This window comes from Dermacentor andersoni, chromosome 11 (assembly GCF_023375885.2).
Source record: "Dermacentor andersoni chromosome 11, qqDerAnde1_hic_scaffold, whole genome shotgun sequence".
Classification (NCBI taxonomy): Eukaryota; Metazoa; Arthropoda; class Arachnida; order Ixodida; family Ixodidae; genus Dermacentor; species Dermacentor andersoni.
This window is the reverse complement of record NC_092824.1, coordinates 87143056-87161548: the sequence shown is the minus strand read 5'-3', so window position 1 is coordinate 87161548 and position 18493 is coordinate 87143056. Positions and strand designations below refer to the sequence as shown.

The 18493-nt window shown below is 50.1% G+C and overlaps 1 protein-coding gene across 2 annotated transcripts in view; it reads left to right on the top strand.

The window, feature by feature from the left end:
• The window catches only part of LOC126517409 (uncharacterized), a 212648-nt gene that overhangs the window by 179526 nt on the left and 14629 nt on the right, over nt 1–18493 (top strand). The window lies entirely within an intron of this gene.

Below are 18493 nucleotides of genomic sequence, written 5' to 3'. Positions count from 1 at the left end.
TCGCACTCGTTGTTTTTTATTGTCTTTTTTTTCCCCTTAAAGCAAGACATGTTCAAGACCTTCGTTCTCACAAATCACACATCTCTGTGCCACGAATGTTTTTGCTGGAGCGCTTCAGCCAGGGGCCAAACACGCGCTTTCGTTCCTTGCCTCCGGATTGTGCGTGACGTCACAGTCACTCTCCCATTCCCTTCCAAGGATCCGGGACCACGCACCTCGCTGTACCACGCATTTCCCAATAATTCTGTGCAGTGCGTACAGAACGCGCGGTCAGCGACGGTCCACTCGGCAGTATCCAACTACAGCTCGTGGGATCGATATCTCAATACAGGCTATACTGCTCCAGCACTGCTGGTGTACTAATACAGTTTGGGAAACGATATTTATTCGTCTTACACGCTAGTAAAGTGCATCAGTATGGCAGTCGAGCGGCTTTTCGAGCGGCCTTTCGAGCGGGACAGGAAAACGCGCGCTAAGTGTGTTCGTTGCACGTGTGCCATCTTTGCCCCGCTGCTTCGAACTAATGGTTGTGCGGCGTATGAACGCGTCCCATTCATGAGGCGGGCTCTCGTTCAAGAAAACCCTTGCGTGAAGTGCAGAAGAGAGCTCGTCAGGGAGAAACGCACTTATTCAAACGAAAAGAAGACGGTAAACAAAACAAAACCAAAGTTACACAAAGATACAGGAGCATCTTACATCAAAACGCTCTTACTCAAACGAAAAAAAAAAAAAAACGAGTATCTAAATAAAACGAGAAGATACGTACATAGGAAAGACCGGAATAACAAAGACGGAGAGAGAGAAATGGGTGGGCGGGGGGGGGGGGGGGGGGGGGGGGAGGTGACGGCGATGAAATGCGAATAAGTTAGACTTAATATCGCCGTAAACAAAACCTGCTTCCCACCGGGCCACTTCACAAGGGGTACGCGAATGCGACGACGGCATATTCTTTTCAAGAGAGATGCGCTTCAGTGTGAGGCGCTTGGAGCGAAAAAGAAGAAAGAAAGAAACCGCACAGAGGATTCAGGCGAACAACGGCGGGTGAAAAGGCATACACCGCGAGAGAAGGCGACGAAATACAGTATAAAACTCGGTTGAATCGTGGGGCACGCGCAGCCATGGATGGATGAAATTCGCCACTAGCGGGCAGAAATTCGCCACTAGCGCGAAGAAATGCGCGCGGCGACGTTGTCGGCGGCGCCTTCTTCCTCCCGCCGGCGAGGAATGAGTGATGGAGGATTCTGCGTTGCGGATTCACTTAACATGCGAACATGCATGCTGCATGCGCACCGCGCACGGCTGCTCGCGGCGCTGGGCTCGCGTGATGAACGCTCATCATCTGCGAAGAAAGCCTGAGCAGTCGGCGGGCGCCGTTCCAGAATGCGCGCGGTTGCGAATACTCTTTATACGTATCGCGAAGATCACAATAGAAGCACCCCTTTTCGAGTCCGCGCGTACATACTTGTGTGCGCGTACGGAATATCGGCGCATCTCGCTGAAAAAAAGAAAAAGAATTAGAGCCCCGAAGCGTGTTGGTATGGTACGCGGACGTGCTTGCGTATAGCTTGTATAGGTGTGTGTAGTGCACGTTACTGCGTGTGTCGGTGGCTGGGATTGGAGTGATGTAAGCGCATCGAAGACTGGTCGAACACTCTATGGAGAAGCCCTAAAGGAGTTTCGAATGGTCGGGAGTTTTTCTTTCTTCTTTTTTTGGAACTGGCAGGTAGTGCTACTCTGCATGCAGGGTGAACAAAGAAACGAAAGGTTGAAGAAAAGTTGAAGGTATTCTACAGGCCGTCATTGTCATGTCACCTCCGTCAGGCCACCAACCCATCCTCAGCTTCAACTTCACCGTACGGCAGACAGGACTGAAGCTTTGTCCACCCGGAGAAACTGCTGAAGCGAGCTGATTCTCTCTCTTGAGTGTCTGTTTGAAAGAACGTGCGCTGTAATATCATTTTCCGCCCTTAAGAGAGACGAAGCATGTAAATCGGCTTATAACCTACACCCTTACACCCAAGAAGGGTATAAGGGTGTGAGTTTATAGCTCGACTTAGACACTTATTCAATTTTAAGCGTGTAAATCATTTTAAAGTGTACTCTGCGCACGCCCATAGTGGCACATTAGAGCGCACGAGCTCGGGTTCGATCACTCTGCTCTCCTAGAAATCAAATTCGTCCCTGCTCCACCTGCTCGCATTGGCGTTGAACTGGCACGCCGAAGTGGCACCCCGTACTCTGTACCGTCTCTGTCTCTCGTCGGTGGCATCGTGTTCCGCCGTTCCTACGGCTACCGCGACGCAAGAGAAATAAATAAAACGGCGTTGTCGTCGAATTCGGGCGTCACGTTGAAAAACGACGAACCTTGGCGAGCCGAGGGCACCCAGGAGAGAGAGAGGGAGAGAGAGAAACCGCTCGACGACGCGCCGAAACCACGGGGTGCTGAGGCGAGAAAATAACGAAGGGCACCGAACGGGGGGGGGAGGGGGGGGCGCTGTCGAAGACGGCGGGGAATATAAAGCGCAACGCCCCCGCGCGTAGGGCAGTGAGCGCGTTTGTTGCACGGCCGGGGCGTCGCGCGCAGCGTGCGCTTCATTTTCAATGGCTGCTCCTGCCGCCGCTGCTGTTACTCGCTGCTGCCGCCGCTACGGCCGCGCGCGTGGGCACCACGACGGTGCGCGTGATCAGTGCAGGTGGAGCGAACGTGCGTCTGTTCTTCACATACGCGCCTCGAAGAAAGCATTTAGAGGCGGTCAACACAGCTTTCGTAACGACGGTTTCGCCTCGTAATTTTGCCTGTTTCTTTCTATTGGCCAGATAAAAACGGAAGATGTTGGCGTACAAATGCGGCGCCCTCATCTCCCCGTCTCGAGCAATGAATGTGTCGGGTTGGTGCCAACGTTTCGACGAGGCGGCTTGCTTTCGTCGAGAAGGGCAACCTAGGGTGTGTTCCCGTTTTGGCCAGCATTGCAGACAGTCCACGTTGACAGCTAAGAGGACAGTTTCGAGCCCGAGTAACGTAACGGACTTGGAACGCTCTGGGAGACGTCTCCGTGACATGACGTGTAGTTTGTGATAGTGTCCAATACGATAGCATCCGACAAGATGCGCGGCACCGTCTGATTAGGAGTAGATTAACTCTTAAGCGAGCCAAGGACAGGACACGAGAGCAGCGTCAAGCGTTGGCAGAGTTTTTCAACCAGGGCAGCCCAGGCAATCTCGAGCTCGCGCCTCCCCGTACACTGGCGATGTGGCAGCAGCGGCCAGCATTCCTCTTCACTACATAACTTTGCACATTTGTTCAATCGGAATACCTATTTCTTTCGGCATGCTTGTGGTCCACGGACTTTCTTGCGGGTTAGCTTAGCAGTCATTTAGGGGCAATATCACCGAAACGCTGCAACGCTATACACTTGTATAGGTGTTGTTACAGGTACTCTATGGTTCATTGTTATAGTCTGTACTTCATGGTACTGGGGTAGCGTGTCAGGAGAACAGCCAGGCTAACATCTCCAACGTATCCTTCGTCATACAATTCCCTCAAATAGTTAACGACACTTTGTTCTTAGCGCACATGGGGCAACGTGGACTCGGAACAAAGGCCCGGCATCGCGCAGTACAGCCGCTCCCTGCGACGGCGGAGACTCGCTTCGCGCCTCGCGCCCCCAGCTGGCCGCCACGGCGGCCGAAAAAGAAAGCTCGGCCCCGTAGGCGAAAAACCAATTTAAATATTACGTTAGGGGCCGGCGCGTGATTTATGGCGACACGGGAGTGCCACCGCGGCTCCTCCTTTGAAAGGACGATTCGCTCGCGCGCAAAGAGCTCACACGCAGCGCGAAAAAAAAAAAAATACTCTTCGGAGTAGGAGGCGGCGGCGGCGGCATCGCTCTGACGGTGCTAAACAATAAGCCATAGCACCCGGCCGCAGCAGCCTCGCACGCTTACTCTTTCTCTCTCCCTATCTTACCCCTCTCTCTCTCTCTCCCTTGGTTGCATGCGCGCAAAAAACTGCGAAGATGGTGTGCCCATGCGAGAGAAAGAAAATCCAGCGGCAGCACGCGTTGTGTTCGCGCTGCTCATCGCATCGGCAGCCTGCAAGGCGGTGATCACGCGCCGCTGATTCCAGATCGCGGTGTTTGCAGGAGGGACTCGCGCCCTACACGCATCTCAATGCGACACCGATGTGGCATATGTGTTTTCCATTCTCTTTTCTTTCCTTATTTCTTTCGGAGGAACGGGCTTCTTCAATGTTACCGTGGAGGCGCGCGGGAGCGCGTGCCTGCGCCTTGCATACGGAGCGTATACGGCCGGGTCTTTATTTCGCCCGAGTGCCTTTCACCCATCTCAGAACACTCTTACCCGCCATATAAGAACCTATGCTTGTGTACACTCGCAAAGTACCAGCGGGGTGTTGCATCCTCACCTGGCGACGCCCACCCTGCGCGAGCGAGCGCGTGTGCAGCCGTGGCTCGGCGACTGTATGATGTCCTGCGCTTAAGAGCGAGGTCGCGGGCTCGAATCCTGGACGTGGCAGCCTCAATCCGTCAGTGGGGGAAATGCAAAACCGCTCGTATCGAGCTTTGGTGCGCGTTACGAGGACTCTAGGTGGTCAAGATTATGTCGAAGCACAATATAAGCTACGTTGCCCGATTGTCGCGAGGATGTTGCTTCTTGACGTCGAACGTTATCCACCAAGGAACTGTGCGAACGCTCTTGTGCGTGTGCTAATGAAGAATTTGTCTGTTTTGGACTTGGTTGCCACGGTGAGGGCTTCTTGCTTCTAAATGTTATACTTGTAACCCCCTCTTATGTCTCATTTTCGGGCATATCGAGATTGGCATTGTTGCGTTGTTCCTTTTACATTTCATTCGCGCATGACTCCGCAGTCCCGGAGAATCCGCCCGAGCGCGTTGTTTTTCTACGCGCACTAATGTGTGAGAACTGCGAGTGAAAAATCTAGCGTAATCCCGCGCGCCGAGCGCAGATAAACGTGGCACAGATGCCATGCGCACCCACGACCTCTGTGCTATACATCCGAGAACAAAGACTGCTGTCAACTCCATTTGCGGTACTGTAGCTGCCTTTCCCACATTTAGCTCACCTTTCGAGAGCTTGTCCCACGCTTGCGACAAATCACGTCATCGTGGAGTGCGGCGCGTAGCTCGCTTGCTTGCATGGGAACACGCTCGTGCATACCGGACAACAAAGGTGCGTAATACAAGTCCGGCTACGGTATATCTCTCTCGTCGAGCTTCAGCGTGTGTCCCACCGGCATCTGGCTGCCCGCACAGTGGAGCGCGTAGAGGACTTGCACGCAACAAAATAAAGAAAAGGGCTTAAAATGAACAGAAAAAGGTGTCGCTCCTTTATTACTCGGCTTCTCGGCCCGGTGCGGGGCCTCAACACGTTGGCCCGGCGGTTGAAAAATGATGTGTCCCGCATTAATTCGACGACGCGTGTAAAGTCTCTTTGGAGGGAATGACGCTTCAAGGACGATCGCGAGCAGCTAGCTCGGGCGCGCTGGTCATTTCGCCTGGCCCGTGGAGTAAGTAAATGCGTTTTGCCGTGCCTCCCCGCGCGCGTGTACTTCTTTTCGCCGGCTTTCGGGCGATCACGCCTTGACGACCCCTACGGGTTTTTAATCGTGTTTCTCCAGCGCAACGCGAGCCATATAGGCGCGGCGAGCCGATCTTGCAGAGGGGGGCCCCCGTTTATAGAGCGACATCATTGTGGAGCGCTCGAAACCTGTTTAGCAAAATTTCATTCATGGTTGTGCATAGCTGCGCTCTCTGCGAGGCGCGACCACCGTCCCTGGTGCGCCTTGGAAATATCGCCCGAGGACCAACCAGGCGTTGATCGATAACGGCTTGGCGACTACATATCGTTGCCGCCCTTGTCGCTGTCTGTCTGTATATATATATATATATATATATATATATATATATATATATATATATATATATTCTGGATATCACAAGTTGCAACACCGTCGCTAGCGCTAATCATTTTCAGTCGTTCACTGTTGCGGGGAAAGAATGCTGGATTGCAAGAACACAGCCCATTTAATTCATCGAGAATTTGTGAATTAGCATCAGTACAAAGCTCACAGTGCCTGATTTTCTACTGTCTACGATTTGAATAGACTGTGTCATAGCTGGAAGTCTGGAAACGCCAAAGAAAAAGAAAAGGAAAGTAAGGTAACACCGGCGAAGGAAAAAAGAAAATCTAGTAACCCTAGTTGCCTCGACCGTTCATTCGAATCGTTGGACAGCGAAGGATCGAGCAGGGTGTGACGGAAATATAATAACGTTAAGAAAAGAAAAAAAAGCAGTAAATATTCCAGTGAGAAAAGAAAAAAGGAAGTAAATATTCCAGTGATTGTGCGTGAATCGAAGGCGTCGCAATTGTAATGCACACAATCAAATCGAGGGCGTCCGGGGGTTTCTCTAAATGCGATGAAGAAACGAATCAAACTAACCAAGAAGAAGATGGACAAGTGATGGCGGATAGTATGTACGACGTGGATTTATTAAGGCCGCCAGGCGTATCGTATATAGAAACAGCAATGTTAAACGCTGAACAATGCAGTGTGGTCTACAGATGACGCCGCACGTGAACGATGTTAGGTTGATATAGACTCCCCTGCTTTCTTTAAGGCGCAGGTAATTTAATAGCATGATTCGACATCCACCCTTCACCGGATCGCTGCGTACGGAACATATTACCAGACTGGTGCTTTGGAGCAGGACGCCATCTATAGTAGTTGCTAATCCGCCGCGGCAACAGTGGCGTGAATGTATAGTCTAAATATCTCACTTCCTCTTAAACTGCTCTAACTTGTCACACCTTAAAGCGACACTAAACATAAACACTCAAATAGCTTAAGCCCGCGAAGTATTATTTTAAAATTTTAATTTCGTTGATGTCGCGGTGAGAGGCTTATCACCTGCAAGAGAAGGCCAAACTTCTGCTTTTTGAATTGCACGCTGGAAATGCAGCGCCGGTACGTCAGTGTCACGCCAGGCGGATTCTCGTATCTATATGTATATATTTTTTTTTTGTGTGTCGCTCAATAAACGTTCTTCAAAACTTCTCAAGTTCTGCATTTGGCTCTTTTAGAGTACAATGTAGTCCCATCTTTACTAATGTCAAGTTAACTAGGCTCGATCAGACGCCGTCGGAATCTGTGACGTCACGACGAGCTGGTGCAGGAGTTCACAAGGCGGCGGCGCCCCTCGTCTCTGTACTTTCCGCATCTTTTTCTCGGCTTAACAAAGTCACTTACACGATAAGAGTGGCGTTATTGGCAGTCTGGAAGTGTAATCTACTAATATACAGCTCCAATAATTTTTAAAGCGAATAACTTTCTTTTTGTTCTTCCAGCCGTTTTCGTGGTTTGTTCGGTGGTCGTACTCGGCAAACGTTCGTTCTCTCTCTCTCTTTCTCTCTCTAATGCTGGCGCTCTCTTTCGCTCAGTCCGGCTCAACGTTACACCAACAATGATTGTCAACCGTTTATGCACACTGTGCTTCTTTACAGCCCCTGAAGCGCAGAGTGGGCCGTTGTAAACACACTAAGGGCCACTGAAAAAAATTCAACCCAGCTTCAGCCCAGCCTGTATCAGCACGCGTCATTACGGGCATCGCGCGTTCGGATAGGCCCACGTAGCCGAAAACGTAGCCGAAAGACAAGCGGGACAGAACGGGTTTTTCTACCTGGAACTACTGCGTGCTTCATGTGACAGCGGCGTCGGAGACACCATCGGCAATTGCGGTTGCCTGCTCGTTCTATCATGCACGGCCTTAAATGACACTGCGCGACCGTTAGGCCTATCCTTAAATGCCACTGCACGATCGCTTATTGCCTTTCGGGGCGGAGACAAGACGTCGCCGCTGCCGTCGACGAGCCAACCGAACCGGCGACCTCGTCCGGGGTAGTTCAAGTAGCAGAATGCGCCCCTTTTCGGCTTCGTCCTTCCGCGTAGTTGGAAGGTCACGTGTATATTACACCTGTCGAGATTGCACTTCTGGCTTTCTCGTATAACGAAAACAGCTTTGCGTTTCCGCCTCAATCTTCGCCGCTGTATTCGATGGAAAGAAAAAAACAAAGTCGACTAGAAAGGGGGACATTGGGCTGGGGGGTAGCCAGTATACCGGCACAAGAGACTTACCGGCACAAGAAAACCAAGATTGCAAGAGCATAACGCATCAGAGATGACATATGGTGAGAATACAGATTGCATTCTCGAATCACTCGGTATACACAGAAGAAGGCGCCCAAATCCCCTCGTCTCCTTCCTGTATACGCTTCCATTTAGGTATAGTTTCTTTCGCCTTCTTATTTCATTTTTATTTTTATTGTGCCTTGTTGGCGTCCTGCAAATCCTCCGCTACGCCCATCACGAGACGGGAGAGGCGTGCGCGAATATAAAGCTCGTGCATAGGAGCCGCCAAACGAAGCCGGAATTCCAGATCCCTTCTTTTAATGCACAACCGCCGCCGCCATCCACCGCAGCATATCACGACCACCTATCTCTCAGGTTCAATTCCGCGTATACGCACACAATTCACCCCCACGCCGCGCCGCACCGTACGCAGACAAACAACAGAGCACGCCATAGTCGAAGAAAACAAACAAACAAACAAAAGCAGCGAAAGAAATGACGCTACTTCTTCCCAACAACACCACCTCGTTTCATCGACGGCATCGTGCGTCTTTGTCACTTCTCCGCATTTTCCTTTTCTCTCTCTCCCTCTATCTTCCTTCAATCCGCGGGCCCGGACGAAAATGCGATGCAAGCACACGCACGTACTACGTAAGTACAACACCAGGGACCGAGAAAGAAGCAGCAGCAGCATTCGCAGAGAGAGAGAGAGACGCCTCGATTGGATGGGAGCCTTCTCGACGTAGCGTCATCTATACGTAAGGTCGGGTCATCCAGGAACACGCGCCACTGCTGGGATGGGGTGGTGGAGGGGAGGAGGAGGGGGAGGAAATTGAGATATCAAACTTCTCAATATACTCTCGGGTCGATTAAAAGAAGCGGGGAGGTCGCCGTCGGCGCCGCTCAGTCGACGACTGCGCCAGAGGTGGTGGCGTGCTCTCCTGCACCGCGCCGGGGAAGCAGCAGCAACAGAGCCGCGCGTATACATTCACACACAGTTCTCGCATCTTCGATTGCGCGCTTCTTCCCCTGCGCGCATGACGCTCGCGCGCGTTCTTACAGTTTTCCTTTTTTGATTTCTTCACCTTCTTTTCATTCTCAATTCGTCCCTTTCTTATGTTTTGCAACGTTTTCCGCGCGAAGAAGAAGGAGACGCGAGGTTCACCGCGGCGTCGGCTCCGTCTCGGGCAACCCAATCCATTTTGACTGACACCTCCTTCGCACCCCTCGCCCCCAATTCGCTCGACGGCGGGAGTGCGCGCGCGATGCTGCCGCCACCGCCGCTTCTGTGCGAAGATAGCGTAAGAAAATGCGTAAGAAGAAAGAAAGAAAGGAAGCTATACGGCAGATATAATAAAGACGGTAGGCGCGCGGGCTGGCTGCCGTAAGTACGCGAGGACGAACGAAACTTAGGTGGCGTTGTAGCGTCGCTCTTTTGATCGCCCAACCGCGACGGGAAGCTTAGGAGTAATACCGCCACGCGAACACAGACACCGCCTCCTCTCTCATTCGTAGGACTTTTCTTTTTCTTTTCTGACAGCTATGCGGAGGTTCGCTCTGTCTGTACGCGCAGATCCTTGCACCTACGCCGCGCGCTTTCCTTTGCGAGGACGTTTCGGCAAATGTGCGTGTGCCTTGAAGTCTTCTTCCGCGACTGAATATACGAGTACCTGTCTTTTTCTTGGAAAGTTCAATAGACTGATAGAACACACTTTCAAAAGAGTAATACGGGCATGCATGCATGCAGCCATCCGCGCATCTATCTATCTATCTATCTATCTATCTATCTATCTATCTATCTATCTATCTATCTATCTATCTATCTATCTATCTATCTATCTATCTATCTATCTATCTATCTATCTATCTATCTATCTATCTATCTATCTATCTATCTATCTATCTATCTATCTATCTATCTATCTATCTATCTATCTATCTATCTATCTATCTATCTATCTATCTATCTATCTATCTATCTATCTATCTATCTATCTATCTATCTATCTATCTATCTATCTATCTATCTATCTATCTATCTATCTATCTATCTATCTATCTATCTATCTATCTATCTATCTATCTATCTATCTATCTATCTATCTATCTATCTATCTATCTATCTATCTATCTATCTATCTATCTATCTATCTATCTATCTATCTATCTATCTATCTATCTATCTATCTATCTATCTATCTATCTATCTATCTATCTATCTATCTATCTATCTATCTATCTATCTATCTATCTATCTATCTATCTATCTATCTATCTATCTATCTATCTATCTATCTATCTATCTATCTATCTATCTATCTATCTATCTATCTATCTATCTATCTATCTATCTATCTATCTATCTATCTATCTATCTATCTATCTATCTATCTATCTATCTATCTATCTATCTATCTATCTATCTATCTATCTATCTATCTATCTATCTATCTATCTATCTATCTATCTATCTATCTATCTATCTATCTATCTATCTATCTATCTATATTTAATTTCTTCTTTCTTTGAAGCTCTCAAGCAAGCAATACTTCTCTCTACCATTGTTTACGTTGTTCCCTTAATATATGACGGGACAGGTATTTGCATCACGTGTCTATCCCACCCGTGTGCGCCTCTAGACAACTCAAATTTCCCAACTCTTCTTTGAACAGCTCTTCTCGTTTTCGGCGAGCAGACAGTTTTATAGAATAGCGTTTGTCGCGGTACGCACGTTAAACGCAAGGATCTTGGCGGGTTTTACGGTATGCGACTCTTTAAGGCATTTAGTGCAACGTACGGGAACGCAAACGTGAAGACGACCTTAAAATACCAGACATGTCCAAGAGGCCAAACATGTCCAAGCCAAGACAAGAAGAATTAGCAACCATCCTGTCGTTTCTATGCCGAGGCGTCTCGTTAGGCTTACTGACGCTGGAATCGACAAACGATCTCAGAGATTGGATGTGCCATGCACTCCTAACTAACTCTTTGGGTAAGTTTAGAGGAAGCTAAAGCTAATTTCGAGAGCCACCAACGAAAGCGAGAGCGTAGCCGTCACGAGAATTGACGGTGAAGTGGGAGGCAAGGGGTGGCCGCCATTTTCGACAACGCTAGTTCTTGGCGAACGTAAGCATTACGTACGTAAACTCGCCAAATAACGTAAGATAACATAACGCACGTAAAACGTGGAAACTGAATCATCTACCGAGCATGCGTAGTGAGGACAACGGTATTCCTTAACCTAGGTAATGCGCTTACGTTTGGTTGCAAACGCTATTCTGAAGCTCTCTAATGTGGTTTTGTGAGAGATGCTTACATTAATATAGGGCTGGTGGTGCTGTTGAAACTGTGCACGGTCCGTATGCCGTTCAATAAACGGATTACTAACGTTCGCACTAGTATTGCATGGTCACCCTCTAATTCCCTTCTCCCTTTCCCACTCACTCGAACCCCTTACCGCTCAGCTAGTTAGAGTATATAGGAATATTATATACGCAGTGTTATCAGGCAACTTTTCTTTCTTTTCTACCTTTTTGCGCTTCGCCAGTTTTTCTTACTGTCTTTCTAAAAATTCCTCCAAATCTCAAGGACAGACAACAGTGTAGAGATGTATACCACTGCGTAGATCCATTTGGACCCCCTAGACAAATATCAAATTTCGATTCTCATTTCCTCCCGCCCCCTCCTCCCATACTTTATTCCGTTTCCTTGGTTGCCTCCTCGCACAATTCCTCCTCCTCCTCTTCCTCCTCCTCCTCCTCCTCCTCGTCTTCACATTCGACTCGCGGGTCGAAAGTTTCCGGCGTCGCCGTTTACTTCGACCTCAACCAGAAAAGAAGAAGAAGGGCAGAAAGTAGACAGTCCACGCGATTCCGACCGACCAGCATCACCATCGTGTTCGCTTCTGGCGGTGCACGTTTCTCCTTTCTTGCTTTTCACTCGCGCCTCCTTTCTCTTCTTTCGTTCCGTTCACGTCGCGTCGCAATTATCATTCCAAACTCGGCATCTTTCTCAATCTCAATAACCTCTGCGCCGTCTCCACCGCTGTTCAGGCGCCGTCTGCGCACGCACACAGTCAAACACACACACGCTATCTCTCTCTCTCTCTCTCTATCACCGCTCCCAGCTTTGCTCTTCTCCTTCGCCGCTTGTCCCTCCTGTTCCTCGTTTTTGTTTTTTCTTGGCTGTGTAGGCTACAAGACCCGATCACTACAGGTTTGTTATGTTCCACCTTGTCTGTCTGCCTGTCGATCCATCTGTATTTACAAGCGTGCTTCTCCGTGCACCGCCGTGTGAGCGAGACGGCTGGCGCACGGTCTGCGAAGAAGAGACGTGGAACAAGCGAACGTCCCTACACCACCTCGCAGGCTCGTATTGTGCAGGGTGTACGAATATGAAAGAACGCCGGGCGCGTGCTAACACACACACACACACACACACACACACACACACACACACACACACACACACACACACACACACACACACACACACACACACACACACACACACACACACACACACACACACACACACACACACACACACACACACACACACGCGCGCGCGCGCGCGCGCGCGTCTTTATTTGAGCAGTACGAGACGTAGTGGCGAAAAAGGTGTAAGAGCTGCTTCCACGAAAACCGCTATCTTAAACAAGTGTAGCTGTATTGCAAATTGCGATAACGAAGAATATATGTCGTCTCGGGTTCCGTCCAATCGTCGAACGTGACGGCGCTGCTTTTTTTGAGTCACATTAGGGAGTACATAGAGAAAGTCAAGAAAAACCAATATCAGTTTACTAGCAATCACTCAGGGTAAATAAATGGCTATACAGAAATCGTTAGGACCCAAGTTCGAGGCAAATGAAACAGCCTTTATTTCGAACAACGCTTATGATCGTTATGGTAATGCTCGCTGTTCCCACGCACAATACGTACTTCCAATATATCCTCAATATTACGTCATCTGCAAGGCGAATTCTGTAATTGTGCAATTACAGAAGCGGGCTTCGCCTCACAATGACTCATGATGTGGGAAAGCTACCTATGACGAACGCCTTTGAGGGAGCTACACATACACCTTTTAAACCACGTCGAGGTTTGCGAATGCATTATATCACCGATTATATCACCAGGCATGAAAAAAATTAAATCTGGGGTTTTCCGTGCCAAAACCGCGATATGATTACAAGGCACACTTTAGTGGGGAACACCGGATTAGTTTTGACCATCTGAAGTTCTTTAAACTTCACTCAATGCACGGTACACGAGGGCTCTCGCACTTATCCCCCACGAGGCAGATTGTTCATTAGGAGAAATACATATATCGTACCGGTATCGTGTTCGCTTCACGGCTTTTTTTGTTTTTCTTAGCTTACTGTTGCATCGTCTGCAGACGTGTTCCGACGACAGGGGACTCCGCGTTAACCGGCTGTCCCACATCTCGACTGCGACGCCTCGTATTCCGGACCTTTCCGCTAGCTTCCACCGCCTGAACGTCTATGCCGATCGTACGTTGTCTCCCGCTAAGGCGGCAATCCTTCATCAGTGCTGCAGCACGGTTCTTCAACGTTTCCATTTCCCGCTGCATCTCGTCTTCCAAGGCGCCCGAGCAACGCGGCGCCGTTGAAAACGCAAATTACGGCGCCAGATAACAGTTCCTCGATTTGATTGGAACGCATTCACGTCCCTTCGCAGTCGTCGCCGCCTTTGAACAGGCCGCTGCGTGCCACCTTCGCAGCCATAACGCGGGCTCAATCCGTGATGCTCCTCGAGAAAGTTTCTTTTTTTTTTTTCATATCTCACCGCCTTAACGTTTTCTCCGCACGTCTCTCTCTCTCTTTCTCTCCAAACTCCTGGCCTCAGCCTTCGTCTCACCTTTTTCCGTGTTCTTTATGGAGGAAGAACGCAAAGACACGGGAACGGGAGGGGATTGCTTGGGGGGGGGGGGGGGGGGAGGAGCGGGAAGAATACGAGGCTTTTGTTTCACCCGGACAACCGTGCCCCCTCAACCTCCCAACACACCCCTGTGCCACACCGCTTCTGCCCCCCCCCCCCCCCTCCTACCCACTCCTCCCCCCTTGCCCTCAAACCGGATTTTAAACAGACGCTTTGCCGACCGGCGGTTCCCTTCTCAGTGCCGCGGTTTTCTGTACGCTACGCGTCCGTCTGCTGCGGTCGCTTCGAACAGACGGCGCTCGCGCACGCACGTACAGACGCACACACACAGGCATTTCGGCCGTCTGTGTAAACGCCAGACGACGCGCGTTTGCATACATCACGCGCTAACACACACAGACCGGCCGCGGCCGCCGGCAAAAGCGAGAGAAAGGGAGGCCGGAATGAAGTTTGTGAAGTCGGATGGACGACTCTGCGGCGCAGTGGGATGGATGCGAAGGAAAACACGGCGGGGAAAGGTTGGGATGTTTGAAATTCCTTTCGCCTATTCATGCCGGCCCTTTTCGCCCCTTTGTCTCGTAGCTGGAATCTGGACGCGTGTTCAAAAAATACATATTAAGCTAGAATTGTTCGTAAAAGAAAATTATAGCCAGTCACTATGCGTGCTGGACTTACTAGGGCGAAGACGGCTGGGCAATGACCAATAGCAATTGCGAACGAAATCCTTTGTGAACTCGGTCCCTGGGTATTTCGGTTCTTCTTATTGACTAGTTATATTTCTCGACATGATTCGAATTTTGGTACTCTTACGACACAGTAAGACGGTACGTCATCAGCCTTTTCCCCTCTTCCAGCAAATAATGATAATTGAAGAAATGTTTGGAGCTAGTTGATTTAAACTTACGATAGACGATGAGTAAATCATTCAGCAGCTCAGGACACATGACGCCTAGAGAGAGTTTTAAACTGTGCAGTGTTGTCGCACTACCGAGTGATGCCAAGACGTTGGACAAAAGCCTACACAGCCGAGAACTTGCCTTTCGTCTACATTTCATACCTAAGTCACATGGCACAATATATATCGTGAAACGAGCCCGATCGAAACCGAACTTCTCGACCGCGATTGGCTCTCTCCGGAAGCTTGCGCGAAGGAGCTAATCGCCACAGAGAAATTCGATTCCGATCGAGCTCCATCGCAATCGAAAGTGTGCCGTGTGACACCCGTATTAGAAAGCTTGCGCGCAACCAAAGCGTGCACAGCGCTCATTTCAACAGAAGATTACTTCCTGTTTTCCCGCTGGCGCAGGTGCTTTGGCCGCCGTCTAAATTTTCAATAACCTACACGTCAAGAACGCTAAACACTGTAGTTCGTCGTAGTGCTGCAACGTGTCGCCAGCAGCGCTGCAGTTCTCAAATGAGTTCGGGTGTCACCGTAATACGGTGACGAAAACGAACGCACGCGAGGCTGTAAGCTCACGATAGCGTCCACTCTCTAACCAACTCGAATAAGTCGAACTGTTCTGTTTAGTTCCTTCGTTACGACGGCCTGAAATTTACGCCTTCACGCCCTCGCCGTCCTGGCAGCTAACGCAGATACGACCGCCGCATAAAGACGTCGTTGAGAGGCATCCCGATGTGACATCTCATTTTACTGCGGCGCCCGCCCGGTTCCTCACTGCCCGCGAAGACAAGGGAGCCTCAGTGCAGATCGAGGCAGCGGAGGAAAGGCGACCGCCCCGGATTAGCTTCGGCTAAGCTGCGCTAAATGCCCGCTACGAACGTATCCCTCGCCGTCCCCAGAGCGTTAGCTTAACGCCTACATACCGGCTATCCCGAGCGGGCAAGACTCGGTTCACATAATGCCGCCGTCTTGTTCGACGATTCCTCTCCTCCGTAGCCCCTTAACCTCCATCCGCGTACTTCTAGCGCTGAACAGCAAGGGACTCGCCCACGACGTGGAAGACGGTTCGCCCAGGCCTACTTCGCATTGCTCGTGTTATTTCGTTGCCGTAGCCTTGCTTCGCCAGTCTACTGTCAGTTTACTGCTATTTATTCGCGTCTTGCTATTGTGTTTCCCTGAAAGCGTTGTTCATACTCTGGCTGCGATCTCCTCGCTTTCTTCCTTGTGTCATAACTTTCGTCTTTGTCATCGCTTTCTTTTTCCCTGCGCCTTCGATTCGTAGACTGTTTTGCTGCGTTGTCGTCGTCCAGTTTACTGGCTCCATCGCATCTTGAATACATGTTCGTTTTTCTACGTCTTATTGCAAACCTCAATTTCTGTCGCCAGTTCTTCGCGTGACCCGTAGCCTTTCTTTGGATGTCATCGTCGACGTATTCTTAAAAGCCTAATTCATAACCATGATTTTGTGCGTTCTTCTACGTTGCCTTCCTTTTCAAGCTCTTGTTGTTCTTCTTTCTCTTCAATTGTTCCCGCGCTTAATATTCCTCCAGCATTTCCTCCTCCTCTTCCTCTTTCCTTTCTCCTCCCTTTTATGACCGTCTTTTCATTCATTCTCTCGTTCTCTCCTCACCGTTCCGCTGCATCTGTTCTGGTGGCCCTGTGAAAACAAAGGCGGCGGCTGTGGGAGCGCGGCCTGTCCTGCCTGGCACGTATGATATATGGATTACTGTTGCTTTGACGGGCACGCCATGAGAAGCGAGCGGAGCCTTATGGGCGCCGGTAACTTAAGGCTACGAAATAAGGCGAAGGGGAAAAAAAAAATCCGGCGCGGTACTCCGGCTCGTCTTGGCTGTGGCCGGCTCGTTTGTTAGCAGCTTCGTCTAGCCCTCGGGCGCTTGGCCTGACCCTCCGACGGGCTCGCTAGCATCGCTGTAGAGGTGTCCTTGCGAGTGAGCGACGCCGTCCGTAGCAAAGTGCGCTAAAAGGTATACTAGTCATCTTAGTGCCGAGCTAAAGCCTCTTACCATTTATTTCAGGGACCCGCCACAGCGGCGATGTTGACCTATAGCTGTTGTGGACGAGCTAACTAGAAGTAGTTTTTGAGCAGAGAGAAACGGACACGAGCTTACTTCCTGTCGTCGCTGACTGGTCCTAACCATAGATGATGCTGAAAGCGAGGATATCACACGACGGATGGCTTTTATCTTAGAATGAGTACACGTCAGGGTTCCGCCATCGCCCGAACGCTCCACGGCCGAAACGTTGAAATCGATGCCCCTGTAAACCTGGCTTCGCGGAACTTCTTACTGCATTCGTCGAAACTTTGTCGCTTAAAAGCATGTAGCCTTAGTTCTAACTTCTTCTCCAGAGCCTTCCCCGCTACCGAGTTTACCAGTGGGTTCATCTCGGAACAAGCACGAACTCCGCTTGAGATTTATTCAGGATATTCGATCGATATAAACGAAAGAGGGAGAAATTCCCCGATCACCGCGCGCTCACGCACGCTGTTGCTTGAGTTTTCGTGAAAAGCGTGTTTGTTTTCATATGCGCGCCTTCACCGAGGTTTTCGCCCGCAAACGCGGTATACCGTGCACGCGCGGGTGAGCGGAGCGTTCCTCCTTTCCCGGCAAAATAAATATCCGCCTTCTCGTCGCCATCGCCGAAGTTCTGGCAAAATCGCGCGTCTTTATCCTTCCACTGCGGAGAGAGGAAGAGCGCTCGACTTGAAGAGAGACTTACAAAGGTCTTGTTTGGTACAACCGTACCGTACATCCGCGCGCTCAGAAAGCGAGCTAGGAACGAACGAGCTGGGAGCGTACGGCCCGGTAAACATCTAAAAGGAACGCGCGCAGTATGCCAAAAGGGGAAATTTGTATACATAAGAAGGGGGTGGAATCGAGGAGAGCAGAAGACTGGGTTCGGCCATAAGCGGGTCATAAAAACACAAAACTGCGGGTTAAGGTTGGGAATGGTTTGGGAGAAAGAAGTACACACACAACAAACAGCGCGCAAGGGGCGCCACCGAAAAATGAACCAAACGAAACGGGGAACAACAAAAGAACACACACCGTCCAGCTAACACCGCTTCCACCCCCCACACCCAGCCATTCGTTCGTTCGGTTCGCCCTCTGATTTATTCGTTCGTCGTTTCCCGAGCAGCCACGGACGGACGGACGCTGCAGCAGCGGCTGGCCCTTTTTCTACTTCCATTTATTTCGCCTTGTCTTTTTTTTTTATTTCTACTCCTAACATATACGTTTTGTCGGTTTCCGCTTTACCCTCATCCACAGGCGTGGTGACGGCGGTGCTCTCTCTCTTGTCTCCCTCTCTCCACATTCGGCAGTATGTGCACCAGCGAGCCGCATCACTCGTCATACCCCCTCTCAATGTTTTCTCTTGTTGTATTTTGCCCCACGCACACCACGTCGCTTATTATTATTATTTTTCTGCCCCCCCCCCTTCCCTTCAAAATGCCGATTCGTAAAAACGGAGGCCGTAGAGAAGGGAACGCCGATGTGGCGAGAGCGA